This window comes from Takifugu rubripes, unplaced genomic scaffold (assembly GCF_901000725.2).
Source record: "Takifugu rubripes unplaced genomic scaffold, fTakRub1.2, whole genome shotgun sequence".
Lineage (NCBI taxonomy): Eukaryota > Metazoa > Chordata > Actinopteri > Tetraodontiformes > Tetraodontidae > Takifugu > Takifugu rubripes.
In genome coordinates, this window is record NW_021821632.1 from 1,805,732 (window position 1) to 1,821,622 (window position 15,891).

General features: G+C 44.7%; 1 long non-coding RNA gene across 1 annotated transcript; it reads left to right on the forward strand.

The window, feature by feature from the left end:
* Positions 1–5,913: 5,913 nt before the first annotated feature.
* Positions 5,914–8,315, forward strand: LOC115248297 (uncharacterized). Its single transcript, XR_003887216.1, has 3 exons — positions 5,914–6,002; positions 7,483–7,650; positions 8,255–8,315. It is a non-coding gene; the product is annotated as an uncharacterized lncRNA (long non-coding RNA).
* Positions 8,316–15,891: the final 7,576 nt, after the last annotated feature.

The following is a 15,891-nucleotide window of genomic DNA, read 5'->3' on the forward strand; positions in this document are numbered from 1 at the left end:
CAGTCAGAGATGATCCAGTACTTTCCCAGGTGTAACTAGTTAGACAATAACTGTTTCCATGTTTGATCTTTGTTATAAACGTAGTGTTACAGTTCTCAGAAAAAAGACCACACAGGACAGATTTGCAGTATTAAATTGGTTGTGGAAATCTGTCCCATGTGAGGATGGTCATCAATGACTAGAAAGGAAGTATCAGTTGTAGATTTGTCTTGTTTTATTTTAGGCTGGCCACAAAACCGCCCAAACACCTTATTGGAGTTTTTCTCCTCACAAATATGACTTTCTATGAACGATGCAATAATAAATGCAGCTTGCAATCTAAGACAATATGGAAGTATGTGTATATAATAGTAGTGGAAGGAGCTCATAAAATAATACATTTGCTCTTCTCATCGAATCTCTCTGTTATTAAAGAAAAACCTGCTCTTAGTCAACAACATCTAAGACGTCAACCAAAAATCCTAATTTTCTACAATCTAATATAAAACCGTAGAGAAGACTCTTTCTGCAGAGACACTGGTGGCAGGAATGCAGAAGTATCACCTGCTCAACTTGGAAGGTGGAGCAGAAACCACCAGCTGAGAAGGTCCTCAGCGAGAGGAAGTGGTGGAGAACCATGAACCTTGCTAAGCTCCACCTCAGCTCCAGAGACGGGCTGAGCTGGAGCTGTGGCACCAGGTATCGCCCAGAAGAGCCTCCAACAAACAAGCTCTTCTCTTGGGAGGAGAGGGCTTTGAATCTCAGCTCAGTGTGCTTGTCTCTAGTAGGTGGCAGCTGCACCTTTTCCTGAGGTCCTTGTTGATGCCCTGAGGGGAATTGATGCTCCTGCAATGTTTTCTGGCAGCATTGAGCTTGCAGTGGGGCAATCAAACACACTGTGGGGGGGCTCTCTTTCCTTCTCTCATCTGGAGAACAAGTGACACCAGCTGCCAATCATTGTTGGAGAAATGTGCAGTCAGGGGAACGATGCGTCCAGACTATAGCCCCCCTTCCAGCATCCAGCAGTGTCTAAAACCTTTGATTTGGTTTCACCAGAGAGTGTAGGGATTGCAGGGTCGCTGCAGCATCGCCCACAAGCTGTCAGGAGTGGGTCGCTTTGTCCCAACTCCTGACAAGAGTTGAGTGTTACTGAGAAATGTGGTCTCACAAACTTGGAAGGTATTTTGACCCACACACACTTTACATACGCTGGAGATCTTGTCCAACCGCCCTGAAAGAACCCAAAATACGAACATACGGCAGATAAGCCGGTGCAGGACCAGAGGTTTGTTGCTTGGAAGCTGTGTTTTGCTCTGGTACATGTTGATTTTTATTTGTCTTCTCTCAAAATAATTGTTATTTTAGACTAAGAGGCTGCAGTTTATCAGAGACCAGCTGTGATTCTGTGGCCTCAGCTCTGAAGTCCAACCTCTCCCATCTGAGGGTTCTGGACCTGAGCCACAACAAGTTGCAGGATTCAGGAGTGAAGCAGCTCTGTTCTGGACTGGAGAGTCCAAACTGTAAACTGGAGACGCTCAGGTCAGTCTTCATTTTTCTACCTATATACCAGCTGCTAAGATGGTGAAGTGAGGCTGTTCTCAACACTGCTGTGATGCACCACATTAAAAAAATTCCTTGTAATATCGTGAATTCAGGTCTGACCCAACTAAGAACTAACGTAGGTTTAGTACTGACGCAGATAACATGCAGACCTGCACCGTATAACCTCATCCTGCATTTTTCAGATTAAACTACTGCAGGTTATCAGAGATCAGCTGTGGCTCTCTGGCCTCGGCGCTGAGGTCCAATCCCTCCCATCTCAGAGAACTGGACCTGAGTCAGAACCAGCTGAAGGATTCAGGAGTGAAGCTGCTCTGTGGTTTTCTCCAGGATCCAAACTGCCGACTGGAAACTCTGGGGTAAACACCATTCTCAAAAATGTCCATTATTCCATCCGAGGGTCCTCACACTGTCTGAGTGTGTGTGTTGTGCCCAGTTCCTTCAGGAGGGAGGGCCACACGGGGACCACTTATTCATGATAAACTGATTTAAGGACAATGAAAAAGCCCACAGATGGTAACCAAAATTAGACAAAACTAGGTGAGGGTGCCTGGTAGACACCAGCCAACGAGGAGGGAGATGGTGAGGGAGACAGGAAGTCATCTAAGACAGGTTGTGCCTTTAAAGATGAGCCACAGGTGAGATGGATCTCCATGATGAGATGGGAGGGAAAGAGGTGGGAGAACCTGGGAAGAGTGAGGGCCAGAACAGTATATATTCTCCTTTGGAACAGTGCAAACCTGAGAGGTTGGAATTGTGGTAATTACATATTACTATCATTTTTGAACCTGTAACTAAATTAAATATTTACAGATCATGCCTTTGATTAACCTTTCAGATTAATACTGGTTTCACTTATAACCTTATAAAAGTTTCCCTTCTTTATTTAGATTATGGCACTGCAGTTTATCAGAGATCAGCTGTGACTCTCTGGCCTCGGCGCTGAGGTCCAATCCCTCCCATCTCAGAGAACTGGACCTGGGTCAGAACCAGCTGCAGGGTTCAAGAGTGAAGATGCTGTCTGCTCTCGTAAAGAATCCACACTATGGGCTGGAGACATTGAGACAGTAGCTGGTTGTAGCCAGTCAACTCCCGCTCATCTGCTGCATCACTCACTGACCACTGGTGAAGAGCATCTGTGGAAACATCTGCCGTCTACTCCCTCCATAGATGAAAAATTCAGTTTTTAAAAGGCGCTGGTGGACTTTCAGGAGATCAGTCGATGGTCGACAAAGCAGAAGCAGCTTCGCCTTGAAGTTAAATTAGTTCCTGGTATCACACAATGCATCTTTATAAAGTTCTAAATGGCTCCTCGGCCACTCTTATAAGCATGGAAACATTCTCTTAATTGTCTCTTCAAATGTCTGTATTATACGTTACTATTTTACATCATGCCTTCAGAATCTTTAGGGTTTAGTATTTACTGTCTCTGTGACATGGAGCATTGGAATATTTCAGCTGCAGCCAGCAAAAAACCCATCAGAATGACGGCTATCGGTGGGAACCGCAGGTCATTTGACTTTAGTCAGTCTGTTCAATGTTATAGGATTTATTGCAATCTAATAAAAACTATGAATAAATGTGGGAAATAGGAAATAAAAAGAAGCAAAATGACCAAATAAAACTCCCATGAATACTGTAAATTTAAAGATGTCAAGAATGGAATATCAGCTTAAATGGAATCAAACATAAAGGGAAAAGGCCTCCTTTAAGTTTACTGCAAAAATAAACACTAAATCAAGAGCGACACGCGCCAAAAACGTCTCATTCTCTCTTCTGTCTCCACTCATTCGTTTATATTCTCTTAAGATAATGGGGACGGGGTCGTGTGATAACAAAACAACCTAGTTGGGGACTATATTTTTGTTGCAAGAACTTTGGCTCTTCAGAAGTTTCTATGTTGGCTTCCACAGATTGTGCATCCACTAGAAACTCAGTGTTTTTGAGGAACTACCAGGAGTGGCTGGAGTGGAGGCCAATGACGCTATAGCTACATATAGGTACATATAGATCACCGTTATCCTCAACCCAGAAGACCACCAGTTGGCGCAGCAATACTAAAGATAGGAGGTTGTGGTCGTTGCGCAGACGCGGAGTGATATCACGCACAAACGTGCCCTATGTTCTATATACCGTATGTTCGCGACCAAAGGGCGCACCGTATTAAAAGGTGCAGCCTCAGTTACGGGTGCTATTTCTGTATTTAACACATACATCAGGCGCTCCGGATTATAGGGCGCGGGCACGGTAAAACATAGCGCTACGATAGCTTAAAACATGCATGCTAGCGTGTATTTAGCAATTTTGCAAAAGCCGGCAAGTCGAACAACCGACAACAATGTTTCCAAAATTACAATTTTAGGGTTACTGTTAGGGTAGGGTTAGGGGGTTAGGGTTAGGGTTTGGGTTAGAGTTAGGGTTAAAGGGTTAGGGTTAGGGGTTAGGGTTAGAGGGTTAGGGTTAGGTAGGGTTAGGGGTTAGGGTTAAGGTTAGGGTTAGGGTTAGGGTTAGGTGAATGACGTATACACTCAAGGACTCTCACTACCCCGACCATCGTCAGCATAGATCTCACGAGAGTCCCAGGCATGGCACTGGCCGACGCATGTTAGTCCCCAGTTCAATTCCCACCTGCCCACAGGTACCATATCAGAAGGAGACAGCAAGAAGAACTGATAAGGTGTGCCAGAGCAATGGTAAGTCCATGTCCCACATGTACCTATGCCAAGGTGGGTTTGGGGCTAGGGGACAAGGGCTAGGGGCCAGGGTTCGGGTTAGGGGTTGGGTTTTAGGGTTAGGGGCTAGGGTTAGGGTTTTAGGGGTTAGGATTAGAGTTCAGGAGTTGGGGTTAGGGATTGGGTTTAGGGCCAGGGGTTAGGGTTAGGGTTCAGGGTTAGGGTTAGGGTTCGGGGTCGGGTTTAGGGTTAGGGGTTGGGTCTAAGGTTAGGGTTAGGAGTTGGGTTTAGGGTTAGAGGGTTAGGGGTTAGGGTTAGGGGCTAGGGTTTAGGGGTTGGGTTTGGGTTTAGGGGTTGGGTTTAGGGTTCAGGGGTTGGGTTTAGGGTTAGGGTTAGGGGTTGGGGTTAGGGGTTGCGTTCAGGGGTTGGGTTTAGGGGTTGGGGGTTAGGATTAGGGGTTGGGCCTAGGGTTAGGGGTTGGGTTTACGGGTTGGGTTTAGGGGCTGGGTTTAGGGGTTGGGTTTAGGGTTCAGGGGTTGGGTTTAGGGTTAGGGGTTGGGTTTAGGGTTAGGGGTTAGGGCTAGGGGTTAGGGGTTGGGTTTAGGGATTGGGTTTAGGGTTAGGGTCAGGGGTTGGGCCTAGGGGTTGGGTTTAGGGGTTGGGCCTAGGGTTAGGGATTAGGATCAGGGGTTGGGCCTAGGGTTAGGGGTTGGGTTAGGGTAAACATACATTTTTACAGAATAGTTTTATCCTTCCGATTACCAGCACCAGCTATTCAAAATATATCATGTAGCGCGTTTTAAAGTGAACTGAATGATGTCTGCCTTGTCTCTCCTCTACCTGTCCTCCCCCTTCTCCTCCTCTCTCCCTACCCACCCCCCCATCAGCAGGAGCCCCCCCCCCCCCCCCCCCCCCCCATATGAGCCTGGTCCTGCTCAAGGGGAGATTTTCCTGTTGATTGTTAGGGATCAGGCCCTGGGATTCTGCATAGCACCAAGTTTGACTACAACAGACATTACAAATAAAGATGATTTGATTTAAAAATAAAAGAACTGCACCTGAAAATGAAGCAGAAGCAATAAAAACCCAACACCAGCGAAGCTTTCGAAGAATCTCAGATACTGATGAAAAATTCTGGAAATCATGATGGAGAGATATTTTTCTCATGGCTCAAATTCCACAGCTATTAAGTGATTAAATGGATTTAATGGTGATATTCTGGAGTCCACAATTTCAGGTGACGTCACACTGGGGAACAATTTGAAAAGATCCTGTTGAAATTATTCTAAATTATTCTGATTAAAAATCAAATTGGCACGCTGATTCCAAAATTACAGTCATTCCCCCCCAGCCCGTCAAGTTTTGAAAGCTTCTCCTCCAGATCAGCAAATTTCCCCTAATGAGCTGGAGTCAGACTGGCCAGCTGATGACAACTGGATCAGCTCCGTTGGTGCCGTCACCATTAAGAGGTGTGTGCAGCCCCCAAAAGGTCACTACTGTCAATATCCTATAGGGACACTTTGAACCAGAGGGGATCCTATAGATCAAAAAGTTGACCCAGTTTGATTCCGCACCCAAAAACGAACATCTGTCAGACGAACTCCAGTTGTTTCCCAGTATTTCAGTTAAAACGTGGACCAAATTGTTCTGAAGAGAGGCGCTTGTGCTGAATATGACGCGATCAAAACACAAACACGTGACGTGTAGAGGACGAGGAAGCAAAAGGAAAGTTTACAACTTCGGGCTCCATCTTGAGTGACCGAGCCCTGATGGAAAACCTCTAATATTCAGGTAGCATTTGGTTCTTTCACTGCTGTCGTCTCGAATCAATGTTCCGCTGCGAGATGCGGCTTAATAAGCTGCGTGTGCGCAATGAGCGTGCGCGTGTTTCGGACGCACATTGCGGCTGGTCGACGGGAATGTTGTGACGGATGATCAAACTTTGTAGCGTGTTTCCTCTAACTGCGTTTTCCGCTAACCCTGAGCCAACATTTCAGAGGTTGAGGAAGCACATTTTAATACTCACAATAAGTCACAATATTATTTGCAGTTAGTGGAAAAATCCACGGAAAGAGGGACACAAACGCGACAGTTTTAGCCTCCTCTCTTTGTCCCTCCACCAGGGGGACAATCAGTCCTTTATTTAAAAAAGGAGAGTATGGAAAGAGGGAGAGATCAAGGCATCCATTTGATTGTTTTAACAACTGGTTCTTTGTGGAATATGAATTTGTTATTATGGATTTATGAAATGTGTTCTGTTTTGAATGAAGCAGTCAAGAAAACGAAATGAAACCTAAACCCATAGTGTTTTGATATTTTTGGTCCTGTACATGTGGTCAGATCAGATTAGTCTGAGCAGAATTGGGTGTTTTTTGCCCTTTGCTGTGTGTCATCTATTCTATTCAGCATGTTGGGTTGCTTGACTTCTGTTGGGTTGTGGCAACTTGATCATCACTTCTGAGATATTGACACACCTTCTTCCTGAGGCTGGCTCCAATGCTGCCAACACACCTGGCCATGGATATGGTGGGACTTCTGTGATGAGTGGGGTCAGAGGTGGTGGACAAGCTCTGCTCCAAAACAAGCTTGCTAGATATGTTTGGGATCTCCTCCGCCACAACCACCAGCTGCAACTAGTAGCTGTGCACGCCATGCAGAGTTTTGACCTCTAGGTCAGGCTACAAATGTTTTTTCCAGCACCATCATGTGTTGGTGAGAAACATGATGCGCCTGATCAAAAAAAGCTGCTTGTAATCTGACAGACGAGCCATGATGAGATGTCAAGGTGCGTTGTTGAAAATGAAGATCCTCTTCTTGGAATCCTGTCTGAGATGACAGAAGATGATGCTGCTTTTGACCCACTTTGATGATGTGATGACGTATTTCTGTTTAGTTTTGAATGCATTCTCATCTTATTTGTTGAATTTAATGTTGAGAACTGACATCTTGAAAGAATTTAGGTTTTCTCGTAAACCATAACCAGATAAAAAATGATTTAATTTGTATTTGTGTGCGTCCGTCTAATGCCACCGCACCTTTTGAAACACCCAGGAGAAACATTTTTTCCACAACTATTTTATATTTACCATGGTGTAAACTTTTAAGATGTCCCAAAACTGTTTTCCAATATATATGTGGCCTGTATGATGTACAGGGTGACATCATATAATAGATTTGGATGTGAATGAGCCGACAATACGTCATTGGACAGACCTCTGCTTGTCTTCATGCTGAGAATCATGTTCTTTAATCTTCTTTTCTGTGTCAGCAGACTGTTCCTGCTTAACCGTTTAGACTCACATTTAAAAATGAGCGGATGTGTGATGGAAGAGGAAGAGAGAGCAGAGTCCACAGTGCCCAGCTGTGTGTCCATGAAGAGTGACAGGTCCAAAGATGAGCCTGAAAACTTCGGTATTGGACCTCAAGGCTCACCTTTAAAGTAAGGTTTTCTGAACCACATAACTCTGCCTTAGAACATTTCACAACCATACAAAACACCATTTTGTGGGTATTAGCCTCCACTATCGTGAAAAATGAAATTCATCAGCTCTTTAAAATGAAACGGTGCACAGTCCTTTCACCATGTTGGCCTGTGGAAAACCAGTGTTGTCGGGCCGATGGACCAGCGTCCCCGTCGTTGCCGGACCACCGTTGGCCACCAGTTGGGTTTTGGGATCAAAGTGGGGGGCGTTTCCTGTATCCGGTTCTCCTCACGGATCCATGACTACAACATGTTGCTGCAAGTGCAGAGACGTTTGCTCTGGAAAGAACTTTAGAGCACATTCAGTGCTGCAGGATGAGGGGCTGGAAAAGGGGCCAGTTCTTTTCTCACTGCAGGGAACAGTTAAAAAAAGCAGCTTAAACTCTGAAAACATGAAAATTATACAGAGACATCATTGATTTATTGATTCAGTTGTTATCCAGAATGGATTAGAAATGTTCCTGTTTGATAAAAATGCAGTGAATTGGGATTATTTAACTCCAACCTCTACAGATTATTTACCTTCATCACAGTCTCATCACTATTTCTGATGTTTCCTCAGGATGGACGAGGACAGAGCAGAGTCCACAGTGCCCAGCTGGGTGTCCCTGAAGAGTGACCGGTCCAAAAATAGACTAATAGACTTCAGAAGTTCAGACAAAATGTAAGAAAACTAAAGCGTGATGATGTGTTTGTGTGGCAGCTGTTAGTCTCATTAACAGCAGCAGGTTGTGAGTTTATTATTGGAGATGTTTAACACTTAAACCGCATACAGTCATATAGTTACAGACTTAATGTGAATATTGTTGATTAGAAACAAGAATCATGTTTTAAACTGGAAGATGAATTCAGACATAAATGCTGGAACAATATTGAGTCTTGATCAGGTTTTTTCATCCTATAAATCAAAGGACTAATAGAGATGTGTTTCATAGTGAGAGGGGGGAGCACATCCTATCAAACTGGGACCAGTCAGCTCCACCAGGAGAGTCCTCTTGTTCACAATCTGGAAGCAGATCTGGAGATGCTGAAATGAAGCCCAAACAAAGTAAAATTGTTCAATATAATTTGTAGTTGTGTTGATGATTTATTATAGATGGAAATCATTGGTTTACTTATGTTCAGGAAGTGATCTGCAGGAGGTGATAGAAGGTCATAAGATGAGTCTGAAGAGAAGATGTGAACATGTGACTGAAGGAACTCATGAAGCAGGAAGTGGAACCCTGCTGAACAAGATCTACACTGAGCTCTACATCACTGAGGGACAAAGTGAGGAGGTGGACACACAACATGAGGTGAGACAGCTTGAGAGAACCTCCAAGAAGAACATCCAGGACACTCCAATCAAGTGCCAGGACATCTTCAAAGTCTTATCTGAGTAACAGAGACACATCAGAGTGGTTCTGACCAACGGTGTCGCCGGCGTTGGAAAAACCTTCTCAGTGCAGAAGTTCAGTCTGGACTGGGCAGAAGGTTTGGAGAACCAAGACATCAGTCTGGTGCTTCCGCTCTCATGGAGGGAGCTGAACCTGATCAGAGATGAGCAGCACAGTCTTCTCTCACTGCTTCATGTTTTCCATCCAACATTACAGAAGATCAGAGCAGAAGATCTGACTGTCTGGAAACTTCTGTTCATCTTTGATGGCCTGGATGAAAGCAGATTTTCACTGGGTTTCAACAAGCATCAGGTCATCTCTGATGTCACACAAGTATCATCAGTTGACGTGCTCCTGGTGAACCTCATCCAGGGGAACCTGCTTCCCTCAGCTCTCATCTGGATCACCTCCAGACCTGCAGCAGCCTATCAGATTCCTGCCTCGTGTGTTGACAGGATCACAGAAGTACGAGGCTTCACTGACTCCCAGAAGGAGGAGTACTTCAGGAGGAGGTTCAGTGATGAAGATCTGTCCAAGAGAATCATCTCACACATCAAGGCCTCCAGGAGCCTCCACATCATGTGTCTGATCCCAGTTTTCTGCTGGATCACTGCTATAGTTCTGGAGGACATGATGACCAGAGACCAGAGAGGAGAGCTGCCCAAAACCCTGACTGACCTCTACTCACACTTCCTGAGGGTTCAGATAAAGAGGAAGAAGCAGAAGTATGGAGGAAAGCAGAGACCAGAGGAATTGACTGAGGCTGATAAAGAACTCCTTCTGAAGTTGGGTCGGCTGGCGTTTGAACATCTGGAGAAAGGAAACATCATGTTCTACTCAGAAGACCTGAAGCGATGTGGACTGGACGTCTCCGAGGTGTCGGTGTACTCAGGAGTTTGTACAGAGATCTTCAAGAGAGAGAGTGTGATCTTCCAGAAATCAGTCTACTGCTTTGTTCATCTGAGCATTCAGGAGTTTCTGGCTGCCGTCTACATGTTCCACCGTTACACCAGGAAAGACGCAGCGGTTATAAATCAGTTCCTAAAATATTCGAAACCAAACCGCTTTTCCTGGTTTGCTGGGTTTACTGGGTTGTTTACAAATTACGATCCAGTCACATTTCTTGATGTCTTCCTCAGGAGAGAACTAATGAAATCTCTCAAAAGTAAAAATGGCCACCTGGACTTGTTTGTTCGCTTCCTTCATGGTCTCTCTCTGGAGTCCAATCAGAGGATCTTGGGTGGACTGTTGGATCAGAGGGAGAGCCACCCAGGAACCATCCAGAAGGTCCTCAACAACCTGAAGAAGGTGAACAGTGATGGAATCTCCCCAGACAGAAGCATCAACATCTTCCACTGTCTGATGGAGATGAAGGATCAGTCAGTCCATCAGGAGATCCAAGAGTTCCTGAAGTCAGGGGAGATATCAGAGAGGGAACTGTCAGAGATCCACTGTTCAGCTCTGGCCTACCTGCTGCAGATGTCAGAGGAGGTTCTGGATGAGCTGAACCTGCAGCGGTACAACACCTCAGATGAGGGACGACGTCGCCTGATTCCAGCTGTGAGGAACTGCAGGAAGGCCGTGTAAGTAAAGATTTCTGGGGCCGGACATCGGCGTTTAAATCAAGCGAGTGGATCATGTCAGGTAGCAATACCCCCTCCAGTGGTCATTCCTTCAATTCTTTATCTCCATTGCAGCGTCCATAAATTAAAAAAACAACAATTCATTCAGAAATGTTCAACACTGGCAGGATATAAGTTCAAAGGTCAATCCAGACAAACCAACATAAGGCAGGAATAATAGGAGCCGCAAGTTAACTGACTATCATGAAATGACTGTCATGTCATTAAATAACTTTTGTTTGTTTGTATACATCATATTCAAACAACAGAAAAACACATTTTAACTAATGACACGTGACTATTTTGCTTCATTTGTTCAACGTAAAAACAGCCGCCTCGTTGGTTTAAATGGGTGTTTTAGGTCTTTGTGGCGGTTCCGTTTGGAGCCTTTATGTGACCCACAAAGTTGTTTGAGCCTTTCCACACCCGTTAGGTGGCAACTTCATCACTAGCAACAAAAGGTGCAGTGAAAATGATTTGAAGGGAAACAGGCAGATAGGACAGAAGCTGAGGGCAATCGATGCAACCAGAGACTCTGATGTCATCGATCGGATCGCTGAATTAAGACTTGACGCGCCATCGTACAAATTGGATGAAATGCAAAATATCCAAAGAGCCGATAGACAGATAAAAAGATGCACGTTTCTTTAAACCATTTGCTACAATCATTTTAAATATTGAGTAATTATGAGCTGTTCTAAAATAAGACAAATGTTGAGAATAATTCAGTTGCATTTCAGATGTGATGGTCGTTCAAACTGTTGCTCTACGGTGTTGAATTTAGCTTTTCCAGGAAATGAGCTACATTTGTGTTGAGGTAGATTCTCAGATGAGTTGATGAGAAATCCCAAAGTTTGACTCCCTATTTTTGTTTCATACACAACAGACTGTCTGGTAGTTTTCTTCCAAAGAGGCATTGGGAAGTTGTGGCCTCAGCAATGACGTCAAACCCTTCTCATCTACGGGAGCTGAGCTTAAGCACGAACCAAAGCCTGACAGATGATGCAGTAAAGTTACTGTCTTCTGCAATGATGCATCCAAACTGCAGACTGGAGACGCTCAGGTCAGGAGGCCTCTGCTGGTCTTTTCTAAATTTCTTTACATTTTCTGCTTTTCTCTTCATTTTCATATTTAGAAATGTGTTTTGATTTGCCCCATTTATTCCTTTTCCAGGCTGTCACACTGCAGTTTATCAGAGATCAGCTGTGACTCTCTGGCCTCGGCGCTGAGGTCCAATCCCTCCCATCTGAGGGTTCTGGAGCTGAGCTACAACCAGCTGGAGGATCCAGCAGTGAAGCTGCTCTGTGGTTTTCTCCAGGATCCTCTCTGTCAGCTGGAGACGCTCAGGTCAGTCAGAGATGATCCAGTACTTTCCCAGGTGTAACTAGTTAGACAATAACTGTTTCCATGTTTGATCTTTGTTATAAACGTAGTGTTACAGTTCTCAGAAAAAAGACCACACAGGACAGATTTGCAGTATTAAATTGGTTGTGGAAATCTGTCCCATGTGAGGATGGTCATCAATGACTAGAAAGGAAGTATCAGTTGTAGATTTGTCTTGTTTTATTTTAGGCTGGCCACAAAACCGCCCAAACACCTTATTTGAGTTTTTCTCCTCACAAATATGACTTTCTATGAACGATGCAATAATAAATGCAGCTTGCAATCTAAGACAATATGGAAGTATGTGTCTATAATAGTTGTGGAAGTAGCTCATAAAATAATACATTTGCTCTTCTCATCGAATCTCTCTGTTATTAAAGAAAAACCTGCTCTTAGTCAACAACATCTAAGACGTCAACCAAAAATCCTAATTTTCTACAATCTAATATAAAACCGTAGAGAAGACTCTTTCTGCAGAGACACTGGTGGCAGGAATGCAGAAGTATCACCTGCTCAACTTGGAAGGTGGAGCAGAAACCACCAGCTGAGAAGGTCCTCAGCGAGAGGAAGTGGTGGAGAACCATGAACCTTGCTAAGCTCCACCTCAGCTCCAGAGACGGGCTGAGCTGGAGCTGTGGCACCAGGTATCGCCCAGAAGAGCCTCCAACAAACAAGCTCTTCTCTTGGGAGGAGAGGGCTTTGAATCTCAGCTCAGTGTGCTTGTCTCTAGTAGGTGGCAGCTGCACCTTTTCCTGAGCTCCTTGTTGATGCCCTGAGGGGAATTGATGCTCCTGCAATGTTTCTGGCAGCATTGAGCTTGCAGTGGGGCAATCAAACACACTGTGGGGGGGCTCTCTTTCCTTCTCTCATCTGGAGAACAAGTGACACCAGCTGCCAATCATTGTTGGAGAAATGTGCAGTCAGGGGAACGATGCGTCCAGACTATAGCCCCCCTTCCAGCATCCAGCAGTGTCTAAAACCTTTGATTTGGTTTCACCAGAGAGTGTAGGGATTGCAGGGTCGCTGCAGCATCGCCCACAAGCTGTCAGGAGTGGGTCGCTTTGTCCCAACTCCTGACAAGAGTTGAGTGCTATTGAGAAATGTGGTTAGGGTTAGGGTTACCCTAACCCTAACTTGGAAGGTATTTTGACCTACACACACTTTACATACGCTGGAGATCTTGTCCAACCGCCCTGAAAGAACCCAAAATACGAACATACGGCAGATAAGCCGGTGCAGGACCAGAGGTTTGTTGCTTGGAAGCTGTGTTTTGCTCTGGTACATGTTGATTTTTATTTGTCTTCTCTCAAAATAATTGTTATTTTAGACTAAGAGGCTGCAGTTTATCAGAGACCAGCTGTGATTCTGTGGCCTCAGCTCTGAAGTCCAACCTCTCCCATCTGAGGGTTCTGGACCTGAGCCACAACAAGTTGCAGGATTCAGGAGTGAAGCAGCTCTGTTCTGGACTGGAGAGTCCAAACTGTAAACTGGAGACGCTCAGGTCAGTCTTCATTTTTCTACCTATATACCAGCTGCTAAGATGGTGAAGTGAGGCTGTTCTCAACACTGCTGTGATGCACCACATTAAAAAAATTCCTTGTAATATCGTGAATTCAGGTCTGACCCAACTAAGAACTAACGTAGGTTTAGTACTGACGCAGATAACATGCAGCCCTGCACCGTATAACCTCATCCTTCATTTTTCAGATTAAACTACTGCAGGTTATCAGAGATCAGCTGTGGCTCTCTGGCCTCGGCGCTGAGGTCCAATCCCTCCCATCTCAGAGAACTGGACCTGAGTCAGAACCAGCTGAAGGATTCAGGAGTGAAGCTGCTCTGTGGTTTTCTCCAGGATCCAAACTGCCGACTGGAAACTCTGGGGTAAACACCATTCTCAAAAATGTCCATTATTCCATCCGAGGGTCCTCACACTTTCTGAGTGTGTGTGTTGTGCCCAGGTCCTTCAGGAGGGAGGGCCACACGGGGACCACTTATTCATGATAAATTGATTTAAGGACAATGAAAAAGCCGACAGATGGTAACCAAAATTAGACAAAACTAGGTGAGGGGGCCTGGTAGACACCAGCCAACGAGGAGGGAGATGGTGAGGGAGACAGGAAGTCATCTAAGACAGGTTGTGCCTTTAAAGATGAGCCACAGGTGAGATGGATCTCCATGATGAGATGGGAGGGAAAGAGGTGGGAGAACCTGGGAAGAGTGAGGGCCAGAACAGTATATATTCTCCTTTGGAACAGTGCAAACCTGAGAGGTTGGAATTGTGGTAATTACATATTACTATCATTTTTGAACCTGTAACTAAATTAAATATTTACAGATCATGCCTTTGATTAACCTTTCAGATTAATACTGGTTTCACTTATAACCTTATAAAAGTTTCCCTTCTTTATTTAGATTATGGCACTGCAGTTTATCAGAGATCAGCTGTGACTCTCTGGCCTCGGCGCTGAGGTCCAATCCCTCCCATCTCAGAGAACTGGACCTGGGTCAGAACCAGCTGCAGGGTTCAAGAGTGAAGATGCTGTCTGCTCTCGTAAAGAATCCACACTATGGGCTGGAGACATTGAGACAGTAGCTGGTTGTAGCCAGTCAACTCCCGCTCATCTGCTGCATCACTCACTGACCACTGGTGAAGAGCATCTGTGGAAACATCTGCCGTCTACTCCCTCCATAGATGAAAAATTCAGTTTTTAAAAGGCGCTGGTGGACTTTCAGGAGATCAGTCGATGGTCGACAAAGCAGAAGCAGCTTCGCCTTGAAGTTAAATTAGTTCCTGGTATCACACAATGCATCTTTATAAAGTTCTAAATGGCTCCTCGGCCACTCTTATAAGCATGGAAACATTCTCTTAATTGTCTCTTCAAATGTCTGTATTATACGTTACTATTTTACATCATGCCTTCAGAATCTTTAGGGTTTAGTATTTACTGTCTCTGTGACATGGAGCATTGGAATATTTCAGCTGCAGCCAGCAAAAACCCATCAGAATGACGGCTATCGGTGGGAACCGCAGGTCATTTGACTTTAGTCAGTCTGTTCAATGTTATAGGATTTATTGCAATCTAATAAAAACTATGAATAAATGTGGGAAATAGGAAATAAAAAGAAGCAAAATGACCAAATAAAACTCCCATGAATACTGTAAATTTAAAGATGTCAAGAATGGAATATCAGCTTAAATGGAATCAAACATAAAGGGAAAAGGCCTCCTTTAAGTTTACTGCAAAAATAAACACTAAATCAAGAGCGACACGCGCCAAAAACGTCTCATTCTCTCTTCTGTCTCCACTCATTCGTTTATATTCTCTTAAGATAATGGGGACGGGGTCGTGTGATAACAAAACAACCTAGTTGGGGACTATATTTTTGTTGCAAGAACTTTGGCTCTTCAGAAGTTTCTATGTTGGCTTCCACAGATTGTGCATCCACTAGAAACTCAGTGTTTTTGAGGAACTACCAGGAGTGGCTGGAGTGGAGGCCAATGACGCTATAGCTACATATAGGTACATATAGATCACCGTTATCCTCAACCCAGAAGACCACCAGTTGGCGCAGCAATACTAAAGATAGGAGGTTGTGGTCGTTGCGCAGACGCGGAGTGATATCACGCACAAACGTGCCCTATGTTCTATATACCGTATGTTCGCGACCAAAGGGCGCACCGTATTAAAAGGTGCAGCCTCAGTTACGGGTGCTATTTCTGTATTTAACACATACATCAGGCGCTCCGGATTATAGGGCGCGGGCACGGTAAAACATAGCGCTACGATAGCTTAAAACATGCATGCTAGCGTGTATTT